Source organism: Camellia sinensis, chromosome 10, assembly GCF_055761805.1.
Source record: "Camellia sinensis isolate YWXY chromosome 10, ASM5576180v1, whole genome shotgun sequence".
Lineage (NCBI taxonomy): Eukaryota > Viridiplantae > Streptophyta > Magnoliopsida > Ericales > Theaceae > Camellia > Camellia sinensis.
The window spans coordinates 85,799,878-85,812,417 of record NC_138970.1 but is presented as its reverse complement, the minus strand read 5'-3'; the positions used below and the strand labels follow the sequence as shown (position 1 = coordinate 85,812,417).

At 35.1% G+C, this 12,540-nt stretch overlaps 1 long non-coding RNA gene across 1 annotated transcript; it reads right to left on the bottom strand.

Moving 5' to 3' along the window:
* Nucleotides 1-452: 452 nt before the first annotated feature.
* LOC114286102 (uncharacterized) lies at nucleotides 453-3,297 on the bottom strand. Its single transcript, XR_003637408.2, has 3 exons — nucleotides 3,094-3,297; nucleotides 2,342-2,386; nucleotides 453-631 (listed from the first exon to the last, which is right to left on the bottom strand). It is a non-coding gene; the product is annotated as an uncharacterized LOC114286102 (long non-coding RNA).
* Nucleotides 3,298-12,540: the final 9,243 nt, after the last annotated feature.

Below are 12,540 nucleotides of genomic sequence, written 5' to 3'. Positions count from 1 at the left end.
TGCTCTATGCTTTGGACCACCATTTTAGCATATTTTTGGCTCCACTCCAGTAGACTTTTACTCATATTTTGGCATGCCTTAGCTCTGATTTTGGTTGGTAGAGCCACCTCTTGCATGTTTCTTACACTTGTAGTGTAAACCTTCCTCACTAACCTAGTATACTTGGTGTTTTGGCCCATTATTCTAGCATGTTTTTGTCACGCCCCAAACCCGCCCCTAAAAGTTTGGGCATGACCCATTTGAAAACGAACACTTAACCTGTAGTAAATAACATATGGGGCCTCATCGGAAGCATAAAGTAGGAAAACAACTATACATATAAATTCCATTGAGCTACATCTACATGCCAGGACCTCTTATACATCACATCATCGTGGAAAATAGATAAAGCTTCAAACCATATGTTGTAGCATCGGTGATAAACAACTATATGTACAGAACCAGCCCCATCATTGGGCTTATATAAAAATCATTGAAGTTCTACCTCTTTAACTTTAAATGGGTAATCAAAATTAAGCCAACATTTCAATAGACTTTACAAAAATAAATGGCTTCGTGCAGTGCCTGAACCCACGAAGGTTGACAAAAGAAAACTGGTGTCATGACTAGGACTGACCACTTGGTTGGTTACCTACAGAAACATACGTTAGACAGAGTGAGCCAAGCTCAGTGCATAGTAATACATAAATAAAACGATGCTTAAATTGAAACATAACACATAGCAATGCATATAAAGATGTAGAGTTCACATAGTTAGTCTGATTCTGTGCTACGTACATAACAGCCTTAAGTTCAATCTTGCAACATAAACATGGTGGCTATAAGCCCTTGAAACATGGTGGCACCAGGCCCTTGAAACATGGTGGCTATAAGCCCTTGAAACTTGTGGCACTAAGGCCCTTGAAGCATATGGCATAAAGCCCTTGTAACATATGGCACTAAGGCCCTTGAAACATATGGCATAAAGCCCTTGTAAAGTTGGCATGAAGCCCTTGAAAAGTTGGCATGAAGCCTTTGGACATGCATATATGAACCCAAGAGGTGTCTCACACAGACTCTAGAGGTAGCTCACAATGTAGCACTTAGTTCTGTGTAGCACTTTGTTTCATTTCATAACAACTTATAAGGATGGCTATAAGCCTCATAACTTTCACATATGTATGGACTCAAGAGGTGTCTCACATGGACTATAGCGGTGGCTCACAATGTAGCACTTAGTTCCAAGTAGTACTTTGTTCCATACCAATAATCATTAGGTCTTACAGACCAAACCATACATGTAATGTCATACCCCGGAAATAAATTCATACATATGCATTATGCTTGAATCATAAATAGAAATCAGAATTCATACTTGCTTATACTTGGCACTATAACAGTGCTAGCAAATCAATAATAAGTATTTTTTTTTTTTTGTTCGTTCCATAAAGGAATCCCCCAACATTGTGAACTTGTAGCATACTTGAACATGTACATACATAAACTGGTAACATACGTAAACTTGTGACAGACTTAAACTTGTAACATATACTTGAAACATACCTCAACATACTTGAACTTGTAACATACTGGAAACATGCCTGAAACATACTTGAACATAATTCATTAATTCAAACGGAACATATCATAACTAGAGCATTTCTTGTTGTGTCGTGTCATTATCATACGCTTAACAATGAGAGACTAATTCACATTCTCCTGAGGGTCACATAATGATGCTAAACTTTGCACTTATATCGTAGATTCTGGATCACTTCCAATTCATAAGCAACATAACAAATTAACTTCAATTCATCTGGATACATGTAGCTACTCTTATGTTTACTCAGAATCCACTCTTCAAGAATGAACATAAATTCTTTTAGGTAAATGACTTACTTTACGTGCTCTCTTATCAATAGCATACCCCTTTGTTTAATCATTCTAATATGTTAACATAGTTGCCTTGCCTTGTAATTAACATAGTCCTAATGGTAACTGTTACATCATTCCCATGAGTTGATATAATTAACATAAAGTTAACAGGACATTCCTGATAATTAGTAACGAAAAGTAAGTGCATTCTCATTAGAATATAGGTGACCTTATTGGTTTCACAATTTCACAATTCGGCCCCTGGCCTGAGGGGTTCACACAATCACAAGTTCCTTTGATGTTTTCATAATTCCATAATGTTTCTCACATAACATACATAACTTCATAAACTCTTTTGAAGTTTCCATAATATCACAGTGTTTCTCACATAGCATTCATAACATTTATGTCAACATAATTCTTACGACGAAGATTTAACATCAATAACGATAAATGGTTAAAGGTACATCAAAGTACTACTACTCACAGTGATCGGTTCCCGGTGGTAATGGTACAATGTCCTCGTCTCGACCTACAATTACAGTGCACAACACATAATATGAGGTTATACTCGATCCTTTACTTATTCTCTTTGATCGTTCAATCAATTAGTCATGGTGGTACCAAGCTCATTATTCTTTAATATGTTGTAATCCATGTCTTAGAAAACTGGAGAAATCGATAGGAAATGGTTTAGGTGAAGAAATGGTACATAACTAATTGACATAACGTGAACAGTCGTCACTAATTTGAGTATAACTTTTTCTGTATTTAGAATTTGGCAGTGAGACTAGCGCCATTGGAAACTAGACTTCCGGGGCTTGATTTTAGGCTCAAGAATCACTCCAAATGGAGTCCGGATGCAAAAGATATACCTATTCAAAGTTGGCTGGACAGAGCTGTCTCCGCACGCGCGGGTGAACAGTGCCGCACGTGCGGCCCTGGACAGCAGCAGTCCGAAAATGGCTAAAATTGTGGGACTTCTCATTTTCAAAAATCAAACCTTAATTACATGTAAATCAAAGCCCAAAACCCTTTAATACATGACCAATTTCACATTATTATTCTTCATCAAACACCATAATCTCACAATAAACAAATTTAATGATTTTACTTCTTCAATCAAGGAATTCTTAGAAAATCAAGGTTCATGGGTTCAAAGCTCACATCTTCTATATCAATCCATGATTTCAAGTAGTAGATGGATTCTATACAAGGTTGGTAATTAGAGCCACATACCTTACCCAAACCTTTGTTCATCCCTTAGTCTCTTCAATTTTTCCCAAGCTTTTGGTTGATCTTTCCTCTCTCTTCTATCTTCTTCAACCATCTTCAAGCTTCCATGGATGTTGAATTCCTTAGGGAGAAGCTTTGCCTCTTCTCTCTCTCCCTCTCTCTCTCTCTCTCTCACGGTTCTCCTTCCCCTTTCTCTAGATATTTTTATTTTTTGTTTGGTTCAAAATAGATGAGTTCAACAACTCATAAGGCATATATGCATATATACAAGTTTCCCACAAATAGGAAGGGCCAAACACGCCCTTACGAATCGCACAAAATCACATTTCAATTAAACTTCCCAGATAACTCTAAAAATTATGCTGATCATAAATATGTCCCCTTGTTCTGGTATCTGAAGTCTTTAAGGCCTTTAATTTGCAGTAAAAAGTTAATCACCCAAACGTCCATTAACGAATCAGACAAATTAGATTTCAAATTAATTTTCCCAAATAATTCCAAAAATTCCCATTAACATATCCAAGTACTCAATTTTGATTTTTGAACCCATAAAGGTCAGTAATTCCCATTTTAAGTCCGTAACTCAACTGATAATGCTTCAATTCTAATAGATATAATTAAATTAAACCACATCATTTCATAGGGAAATAAAGATGATTTCTTATACGAATTTTGGGGTCATTACAGTTTTGGCTCCACTTCAACAAGTTTTTACTCATGTTTTAACATGCTTTAGCTCTATTTTGAGGCTTCTTGGCTGTATGATGCTTGTTATGCATGCTTGTAGTGCAATAGCCTTAACTAGTTCTGAGTTTTGAGGTGTCTTGCATGCTTGGCTTGAGGTATTTGCATGCTTTGGCATCATTTGGAATGATATTTTAGAGCATATAGTGTTGTCACACTTCCATGCTTTTCACTCTTTAAGTGCTCTTGAGAGTTGCACCTTTATGCCTTGTTTGTGAGCCATTGCATGAGCATGCGTTTCTCACCTTTCATGCTATCATTTCAGATCATTTTGGCCACTGTTTTGGCATGCATAAGGTCTGTTTGGTGTTGGTTTAGTCCATTAGGCATTGTGTTGCATGGTCCTAGTGTTGTATCCTTCATTAGTGTCTTAATGCTTAAGTGTTCTAATATGTGGTGCATGCATTGCTTGCATGATAGAATCTTGTGCATGTCACTTTAGCATTGGTAGATTAGCATGTTGTTTGCATGTGTGTTGCCTTGCGTTGTGTTTAGATCGGATGTTGATCCAAACACGAGAAATGAGGGTCGTTTCATACTTTAAGTGATGAAACGCGCCTCATTTCTTTGTCGCCGTCACCGTCCCCCTTGATCGTGCAGGATAGGGTGTAGGCCTCTCGAGTCCTATGTGTTATTTGTGCATTCATCAACATTGTGGAAGCTTGACTCTTTGGCCATTATGCATCGAGATGCGTGATTGGTGGCTTGAGAGCCGAGAACTACACTCCTTTGAGCTTGAGACATGATAAGGAGTGTGGTTGCAAACACATTTCCTTGCAAATACATTTTCATGCCTCTATTTGTGCTCTACTATAGCAAAAGGAGAAATTGTAAGAAGCAGTGGCCGACCGGCCATCAAAGCTGCCAACCGACCACCAAGTCTGCCGATCAGCTATCAGAAGTGGCCGATGGCTATCAATTTTGGCCGATGGCCACCACCTCTGGCCGATCATCCCTCAGCATGTTCCTGAGATGGGTCAGAATCAACCTGGAAGTTGGCATAATTTTCAGAGGTCTAAAGGTGTGCAAAAAGAGGCATCACGAGGCACGATAGTGGATTTCCGAGCAAAGCCGACCAAGCATGCATATCCCCTCACTTCCCGAGGCGAGTTGTTTAAATTGCTTAGCTAAACTACTTCATTAGCTTAGTTATTTTGTAATTAATTAGTTAAGTGTTTAATTAATTAGTTTGATTTGTACTTAATTAACTTAGAATAGTTAGTTGATTCAATTCGGTTTGTAATAATTAATTAGCTAAGTTAGTTAATTAGTTGATTTGTAATAGTTAGCTTAATTACCGTAGCTAATTAGCTTTCATATCATTCGGACCCTCCGTTAAGAGGGCAAACGTTGTAATAAGTGTGCGTGTGTGTGATGCATGTCTTCCAACCCTACGTCTTTCTCCCTTTTACTTATCAGCTTTTGATGGTTAGTTTTAGGGCATGTTTCAATTAGCGTACTCATGCTTTGCATGCGTGCATCATTCATTCGTATTACATGCACCGGGCTCGGTGCATCATTCAAACTGCATTAAATTTCAGTACTTACTTGAATACATGTTTCAAAGCATGTTATCGAGTGTTGCATTCATATGCCATCTTAGCTAGCCGAGCCTACTTAGTTGCATTTTGCATATGTTTCATTAGGTATTGTTGATAAAGCTAGGATCATGCATTGATTACTAACTAGCTTCTATTTTGGCTCGGAGGACACTGTGAGTGTTTATGTTTTAGCATCCTTGCATGTGTGTAAGTGATTGCCATGACAACATGCTTGCCATAAGGCTATGTGCTTAAGTGTTTAACTGACTGAATGCCTGTGGATGAAGGCTTCATTGCTTGAATTAGAACAATTCATCAAAATGTGCATTTTAAAGCCCACTTGTTTGTGGCAAATCATGTTTTAAGCCCACTTGAGAGTGGCAAATCCACATTTTAGCCTACTTGAGGGTAGCAACTTCAAACCATTTTCGAAAAACAAACATGAGATGTTTTGTTCCAAAATCGTGCGATTTAGTCTATACTTGTGTGCTGTGCGCATCACATAGTAAGTTAGCTAATAAATCAGAATAAGAGCGCATGTGTTTATGAAAACAACATATCATGTTAGTAGAGGCCGATCCTTTGGTTGGGCGAGTGGGGGGCTCATTTCATGACCTTCCCCTCTCGTACCCAAGTTCCAGAGCTGAGCCAACTTTAGTAATGACAGACACGTGGCCTTAGGCATGAGTCAGGGTTTCCTAAATTTCCCAAAATAAAATATTTAGGCGGCGACTCTAAAATCTGGCAAAGCAGTCCATGTCTGGCGCTTTTTGATTAAAATCAATTTTCCAAAACGATTTGCCGGATTTGGACTCTTTGGTGATTTATCAGTCTTACATTGCACTTTGTGAGATTAGATTCAGAACTGTGACAGGAGTCCGAACTATAGTAGCTAGAATCCAATTCGCGCCCTCGCTCGTGGAGCGAGTTCCAGGTGGTCTACAGTGGGTGTTTTTCTTTTCACCATCGGGTACCTTGTGTTTTATCATCCTCTCAAATTTCGGGGTCAAAATTCCTTAAGGTGGGGAGGTTATAGCGACCCTAGTTTGATATCCGACCCATAGATGTTTTGGATCCGGGTTTTGTTGCTTTTTTGGTTGTGTCATGTCTTGCTGCTGCTCATTGTTTGTTGGGTTTGGTTATCGGAATGTCTTTGTTGCATTGGGAACAGGTTGGTAACTTGTTTCTCTAGCTGTTGTTGCCCAGAATTTGCTTCTGCGCTCCAGCGACACTTCCTACGCTCGAGCAGTCATTGTGAACTTCCAGCACTTTTGCAGGTTTGCAGAGATACTAGGAGTTATCATTCTTCGCTCAAGCGGCCTTTCTTGCGCTCAAGTGGTGTTCGCTTAAACGGTACTTCTTGTGCTCAAGCGATGGTCACTTCTTTGTAAAACTTCTGAGAGTTTGCTTTTCTCTCTCTTCTCCCTCTCCTCTCTCTCCCTTTTCGCCATTTTAGGGTTTCTTGGAGCTTAAAGTTGGATTTGATCAAGTCACACACATTTTCTACCTCTAGTCCTTTAGATCAAAACATAGAGGGTCATGATGGCTTCCTTTTGATCTGAGCGAATCATGTTTTCGTTGCCGATAGATTTTTGGTTTTTCTCCTCTTTGCTACAAGAGGTAAGTATTCTTGAGTTTCTTTTTAATACCTCTCTATAGATAGACTTGTAGTATTTTTGCAACATTTAAAAGTATAGTTTATAGTTGATTTTGTTAAAAAGCATATGAGTTGATTTAAGTGTCAATTGGTGGGTTTATGGGTTATGTTTACATTTGATTTTGGGTTGGAAAAAGTATGTTTAGGATATGGGATTGAAAGGGTTTGGTATCCCATTCGTAAATTGTAGAATGTAGAAGAAAGGCTGTATGTAAATTGCAAATTAGGGTTATGTTGTGGTTGTCTACCGAATTGGGATTTGGGGCCTAATGATAGTAGATTTTGGTCGTTGTTGCGTATGTTGGGAATTGGAGTGGAGAAGCCCTATTTTAAAAACAAATTGGGGTTAGCTATCTTTTTTATGAAATGTAAGAATTTCCAATGAGCAGGAACATGGAATTACCTAAGGTGTATTTATTATTTCTGATTTATGTAATTCGCATCTAGAGTTTGTCCTTGGCCATCGATGGAGGATGGTATTGATTGTTGTTAGATATATGTCATGCGTACTATTGTACGATGGACTATATGATATGAGATGACATGTTGTTGATTTTAAGTGGTCATTGTGAATAGATAATTTCATCGTTGAGTTATGAATTATGTTGTTAAAAAGGTAATTGGAACGTTTATAAATGTTGTTTCTGTTATGAGACTGTTGTTGAATAGTTATGATTTTAAGGTGTAGTACTCCATGATGTTTTTGGGGAATGTTTGAAATAATGGAAAACTTGTGTGGAACGGTAGTTCATGGAGTATATTTTAAAAGAAATGAGTTAATTTAATTAATGGATTGTGGCTTTTATGGCGATAATTGAACTAGGTTTATGTATTACAACCGTGTAGTATTCGGTTGATTAACTCATTTTCTTTTAATATGATATTGTTTGGGGGTTCATTTCCCGCCGTATTTTAGTAGGCAAAGCGTGGCGCCTTGACAGAGGTTTCCTTGTCCTTTCCGGTTTGCGCCCAGTAAAACGTGAAAAGGGGTCTGTTTCCCGTCTTATCTTAGCCGACAAAGCGTAAAGCATTGTGGTTGGTTCTTCAATCCCTTCCAATTTGCGCCTGGTAAAGTATGACCTGAGGGGAACACCCTTCTAGGTGTGGCCAGTAAAGTGTTATGTGTTATTGGTATTGCTGGATCTACCATCCGTGCTGTAGGCCGGTGGATATGAGATTGGTAGTATGTATTACATCAGTTATCTAGTTTTGGATATATATATATATATATATATATATATATATGTGTGTGTGTGTGTGTGTGTGTGTTGTCAGTTTTCATATTGTGGAGATGAGATTGGTAGTATGTATTACTTCAACTATCTCGTTTGAATGTTTATATGTGTTAATGGTTTTCATACCGGTCATCCTTTTTAGATCCTTGGGCCTATGGTCAGGGAAGGTTATAGATATATATATATATATATATATATTGGGTTGTAAATGCTTATGGCGTATCGAAAGGTAGGATGGGGAATATGATTTACATGTGGGGTTATATTTTTAGAACGGTTGCTTAAGTGAGATTCATTTATGTTAATGTGAGAAGTTTTATCAATGAAACAATGAGGTTTTAAAATATTTTCTTTTGGAAGTAATGATAGAAATGTGAAAGTGAAGAAATCATTTTATACTGAATTGTGTCAAGAGGAACGTTTTAAGAAAAACATAGTTTCATGAGTATATTTTGGATATTAAATGTCACACTATTTATATGGTATGTCATGATGCAATCATAATCATTTTTATCTATATGTTGTGATTGGGTAGGATCTTTGGAATCTCTGCTGGGCTTAGTGCTCATCCCTCATATTGATAAAACAAAATTTCAGGTTCAAGGCTGGAGGAATCGTATATGACTTGAAGTCTTTTAATTGTTGGCCACAGGGCCCTTTATTTATTAGTCGTGTGCCATGTATTGTATAAGGGTATATCCCTTTTATTGTATTTATTATTATTCAATGTAAGCCTATGGACATTGTACCATATTTTATTTATATCATCATTGTTGCCATGAGAGAATGTTATTATTTATTCTTGTTCTTGTTCTCAACTAAATGAAACTATTATAATGGATTTTGTAATGGATTCGAATAATAAAATTTCAGGGCGTTATATATTTTCTTATTTTAATTTCATATTAGTTTTGTTATAATCTTGGACTTTCTATTTTATATTCATTTTTTTTGTTTTGTTTTAATCTAATTGGGAATGGTTAGTTGAGCCACCTGCATATTCTTTGTTTGTGCTTTTCTCGGTGTTGCAACAAGACAGGTTTTGCTAGGCCTAGTTAGCCGGTCGGTCTATTTGGTTGACCAATTAATTTCTGTTGGATGAATTGACGTAGTCTTCCGATGTTCAAGCTTCTCTTTTATTTCCCTTTGAATGTTTTGTGAGAATTTTTTTTTTAATTTTTATTGTAATATTCTTTCTCTCTCGTTTGGTTTGTAATTATTTATTTTAAATGTTATAATAATTTTCCGTCCCGCTTCTTTCTGTCCCGTTATTTTATTGACTTTCCTTATTTGTAAAAAAGTATCTTGTTTTGTTTTCCATCATATTTATGTTTTATATCCATGTTTCATGCATCTTGATTTGGCTGAATTTGGATTGGTGGATGTTCATCAATTCTTATGTGATTATATTTGCTATCTCATGTTCTTGAGATGATTCATATGTCATATCTTAGAAGCTGAATCTTTAGTTGCATTTCATGTGTGAATTGCATTAGGATTTTGTATGTAAGATCATGCATATTTTACTAACTTTGTTTTCTAACTGTTCGCAGGACGTTGGTAAATATCTAAGTTTTTATACTTTAGCATCCCGTTTGTGTGTTTGTGTGTGTGTGTGTTTTTTTTTTACTATGTTTAAGCATCCTACAATGTGCTACTTACTTGATATAACAATATGAATACCGGTGGATGGATGTTGTGTCGCTTAATTTGGAATAATGTTGATTTTTCATGTTTATAAACTCAATTTCTTTGGATTGTACACTTTCAAAACACATGAAATCGCGTTGTTTCAAAATAAATGATATAGGCTATACTTATATGCTTCATATAGTAAATTTTAGGATTTATTTAATAACTGGAATATGAACATATAAAGTCAATAAAACTCATATTATGGTTCAGTAGAGGCTGATCCTTGATCGGATGAGCGAAAGTGCTCAAATAATGACCTTCCCCTGTCATACTTAAGGTTCCGAGCCAAGCATCATTCTTTACGATGAATAGTGGCCTTGGTACTAATCACAAGTTTCCTAAGTTTTCAAAAAAGTATTAGGTGGCGACTTTAAGATCTGGTGATGTAGTTCATTTTTGGTAAAGATTTTGTATTAAAATTGGTTTTCTATAAAAAAAAATTGGCAAATCTGGACTCTATCTATGTTTCACATTGCACTTGAGAGACTAGATTGAAGAGAATCGAGTCCGAACTATTTAATGCGCACTGGTACCCCTCGAGTGATGTTACAGCAAGCTAGAAGGTAAACGAACCCTATCTCAATGCGCTACGCTTTACTGGTCGTCATCTGGAATGCGAAACCTCCAAACACGCTTTACTGGACACAAATCGAAAAGAATGCAGAATCTATGTCAATGTGTCACGCTTTACCAGTCACAAGTTAGAAGGAAACGTACCCTTCACTTCGCTCAATCATCACAACAACATTCTAAATTACACAAATAATTAATAACACGTAATGCACACGGCCTATTCAATAACAATCAAAACCATCATTCACAATTGGCCAAATCTCTATTGTTTAATAAATATTGATGAGATGATTCTAAAAATATTTATTTTGTTAGAAACTGATATTTAGAGCAAAAGTTATGTCATTTTAAAATTTAAACATTAAATTAATCTCTAAGGATATTTTGGTAATAGTGATGTGTGCTAAATTTTTCATTTTTCAATTTTTTTTTTTATTTTATACCTATGTTTAATGTATTAAAATTTTATTATAAGAATGTTTTGAGCAAATTTCTCTATGTTCTATTCAACCAACCTTAAAAAGTAACTATTTAGAATATTAAGGACTGGTTTGGGAACATATTTTTTTAGTAATTTTTTGATTTTTTTAGCTAAAATATGATGTTAAAAAAATTAGTATATTTAGAATGATTTTTTAATTTTTTACGAAAAGATGTATAAAAAAAAATTAATTTTTTTGATATAAATTATTAATTTTTTAATTATTTTAATAAATTTTTAATTTTTAACTTAAAAAAAACACTTGTCAAATGAGCCTTAAAAGTGGCCCCAGAACAAGTCCACCAAGTCAACTTCAAAAAATTAAAAATGTGAACAAATGGCGTCGGCGTGAGAAAAATAAAATCAAATAATTATGGAACATTCTATCTTGCGAATATTTAAATTTAAATTTTGTGATCTTGTTTACGGAACTTTGGACAGTCACATACCTTGCAATGATATATAGATTTATCGTCTTTAATTTATGCCTTCACGCGATCCTTGGACAACATTTCTTTATCATTACAAAACCATCCTGATATTCGTCACTTTATTTTATTTTTTTTAGATTTATTTTTTAACCTTAAAAATTTTAATCAGAAAATATCAAATGCAACAATAATAATAGTAAGGTAAATGTAATTGAAATTTTCGTAATCAGATTCAGACGGACATTTTGTCATGTCACCAATCAAAACAAGTTACAACATAAAAAAAAAAAAAAAACAGAAATTGCAAAAAAAAAAAAAAAAAAAAACTCAAAGTTAGACCACCATAATAAAATAAATTTTGAATTTTTATTTTTATCAATTTAAATTTTAAAATTTTGATTGATTTCAATTTAAATCATCAGTTGATTTTTGTTAAGTAAAACTGACGAAAAAATAATATTTTAATCATTAAACTCAAAATATATAGATATACATAAAATTTCTAAAATATCACTTTTCATTCAGTTTAATAACTAAAATATTTTTTTTCCCGTCAATTTTATTTTAGGGAAATACTTAAATGAATTATACTAAAAACTACTCAAAACTTTAGAATTAAATTGACAAAAATAGAAATTCAAAGTTTATTTTGTTACAATGGTCAAATCTTGAAATATTTTATAATTTTTTTAAAAATTATAAAATAAGATTCAATATATTTAAAAAGAATTAAAGAATATGAAAAGTAAGTAAAATAGATGAATTTGATCACTTCAATTCTGCCTCCTTGTCGTCCCCTTCAATATCTCCTCCAATTTTAAGAGTCCTGACTTTGAACCGCTCGAGCTTCAGCGATAACTCTTCCACAGAATCATGAATACTCCGTGTTCTTGTAATTCCATCATCAACATAATCTTCTGTTTCAGAGATTCTCGGAAGAACATTATTCGATCCATCCGAATTCATTTCTTCTCGCACGCTCGCAGGAAGCTTTTCGCATAAATCAGTGATCGATTTAACCTTAGATTGCTTTAGCCTTTCCACGATGAACCTCTCGAGTCTCTCCTCCTTTTCGATCTCCGAAAAGAATTTC